The sequence below is a fragment of the Cylas formicarius genome, unplaced genomic scaffold, assembly GCF_029955315.1.
Source record: "Cylas formicarius isolate icCylForm1 unplaced genomic scaffold, icCylForm1.1 PGA_scaffold_12__32_contigs__length_19106922, whole genome shotgun sequence".
Classification (NCBI taxonomy): domain Eukaryota; kingdom Metazoa; phylum Arthropoda; class Insecta; order Coleoptera; family Brentidae; genus Cylas; species Cylas formicarius.
Window position 1 is genome coordinate 2,677,227 of NW_026844225.1, and position 3,059 is coordinate 2,680,285.

The window sequence follows — 3,059 nt, forward strand, 5'->3', positions numbered from 1 at the left end:
TATTTGTCCCAAAAGAAGGTGTTTTAAGTATATATCTGCATTTCTAAGGTAGATTTGAGTACAATAAGAGACGAAAAAGCAGATTCTGACTAAGATTTTATCGAAATCGGCAACTATTTGACTCAGAAAGGTTGCCTTACGTCGAAATCTAATAGTTTATTAAGGTTTTCGTTACTAAAATGCCCAAAGACGCCGATTTTGACTAGAATTTGAAAGATATTGACATGAATCTATAACTGTTTGTATCAAAAAATGATAGTTTAAACTGATATTTGCAGTTTTGATGCGGTTTTAGATACGATATGAATCGAAGAAGCCGATTTTGACTGAAATCTGTTTAAAATGACAAAGAAAAACCTATTATCAATTCAAGGAAGTGAATTTTTAAGTAGTTATCTGCAGTTTTAATGTAGATTTCAGTTCGCTAAGTTATGAAAATGCATGTTTTGGGTATAATCTTCCGTAAATCAAGGGCGAAAACCAATTATTTGTCCCAAAAGAAGGTGTTTTAAGTATATATCTGCATTTCTAAGGTAGATTTGGGTACAATAAGAGGCGAAAAAGCAGATTCTGACTAAGATTTTATCGAAATCGGCAACTATTTGACTCTGAAAGGTTGCCTTACGTCGAAATCTAATAGTTTATTAAGGTTTTCGTTACTAAAATGCCCAAAGACGCCGATTTTGACTAGAATTTGAAAAATATTGACATGAATATATAACTGTTTGTATCAAAAAATGATAGTTTAAACTGATATTTGCATTTTTGATGCCGTTTTAGATACGATATGAATCGAAGAAGCCGATTTTGACTGGAATCTGTTTAAAATGACAAAGAAAAACCTATTATCAATTCAAGGAAGTGAATTTTTAAGTAGTTATCTGCAGTTTTAATGTAGATTTCAGTTCGCTAAGTTATGAAAATGCATGTTTTGGCTATAATCTTCCGCAAATCAAGGGCGAAAACCAATTATTTGTCCCAAAAGAAGGTGTTTTAAGTATATATCTGCATTTCTAAGGTAGATTTGTGTACAATAAGAGGCGAAAAAGCAGATTCTGACTAAGATTTTATCGAAATCGGCAACTATTTGACTCAGAAAGGTTGCCTTACGTCGAAATCTAATAGTTTATTAAGGTTTTCGTTACTAAAATGCCCAAAGACGCCGATTTTGACTAGAATTTGAAAAATATTGACATGAATATATAACTGTTTGTATCAAAAAATGATAGTTTAAACTGATATTTGCATTTTTGATGCGGTTTTAGATACGATATGAATCGAAGAAGCCGATTTTGACTGGAATCTGTTTAAAATGACAAAGAAAAACCTATTATCAATTCAAGGAAAAGAATTTTTAAGTAGTTATCTGCAGTTTTAATGTAGATTTCAGTTCGCTAAGTTATGAAAATGCATGTTTTGGCTATAATCTTCCGTAAATCAAGGGCGAAAACCAATTATTGGTCCCAAAAGAAGGTGTTTTAAGTATATATCTGCATTTCTAAGGTAGATTTGTGTACAATAAGAGGCGAAAAAGCAGATTCTGACTAAGATTTTATCGAAATCGGCAACTATTTGACTCAGAAAGGTTGCCTTACGTCGAAATCTAATAGTTTATTAAGGTTTTCGTTACTAAAATGCCCAAAGACGCCGATTTTGACTAGAATTTGAAAGATATTGACATGAATATATAACTGTTTGTATCAAAAAATGATAGTTTAAACTGATATTTGCAGTTTTGATGCGGTTTTAGATACGATATGAATCGAAGAAGCCGATTTTGACTGAAATCTGTTTAAAATGACAAAGAAAAACCTATTATCAATTCAAGAAAGTGAATTTTTAAGTAGTTATCTGCAGTTTTAATGTAGATTTCAGTTCTCTAAGTTATGAAAATGCATGTTTTGGCTATAATCTTCCGTAAATCAAGGGCGAAAACCAATTATTTGTCCCAAAAGAAGGTGTTTTAAGTAAATATCTGCATTTCTAAGGTAGATTTGGGTACAATAAGAGGCGAAAAAGCAGATTCTGACTAAGGTTTTATCGAAATCGGCAACTATTTGACTCAGAAAGGTTGCCTTACGTCGAAATCTAATAGTTTATTAAGGTTTTCGTTACTAAAATGCCCAAAGACGCCGATTTTGACTAGAATTTGAAAGATATTGACATTGTATCAAAAAATGATAGTTTAAACTGATATTTGCAGTTTTGATGCGGTTTTAGATACGATATGAATCGAAGAAGCCGATTTTGACTGAAATCTGTTTAAAATGACAAAGAAAAACCTATTATCAATTCAAGAAAGTGAATTTTTAAGTAGTTATCTGCAGTTTTAATGTAGATTTCAGTTCGCTAAGTTATGAAAATGCATGTTTTGGCTATAATCTTCCGTAAATCAAGGGCGAAAACCAATTATTTGTCCCAAAAGAAGTATATATCTGCATTTCTAAGGTAGATTTGGGTACAATAAGAGCCGAAAAAGCAGATTCTGGCTAAGATTTTATCGAAATCGGCAACTATTTGACTCAGAAAGGTTGCCTTACGTCGAAATCTAATAGTTTATTAAGGTTTTCGTTACTAAAATGCCCAAAGACGCCGATTTTGACTAGAATTTGAAAGATATTGACATGAATATATAACTGTTTGTATCAAAAAATGATAGTTTAAACTGATATTTGCAGTTTTGATGCGGTTTTAGATACGATATGAATCGAAGAAGCCGATTTTGACTGAAATCTGTTTAAAATGACAAAGAAAAACCTATTATCAATTCAAGGAAGTGAATTTTTAAGTAGTTATCTGCAGTTTTAATGTAGATTTCAGTTCGCTAAGTTATGAAAATGCATGTTTTGGCTATAATCTTCCAAAAATCAAGGGCGAAAACCAATTATTTGTCCCAAAAGAAGGTGTTTTAAGTATATATCTGCATTTCTAAGGTAGATTTGAGTACAATAAGAGACGAAAAAGCAGATTCTGACTAAGATTTTATCGAAATCGGCAACTATTTGACTCAGAAAGGTTGCCTTACGTCGAAATCTAATAGTTTATTAAGGTTTTCGTTA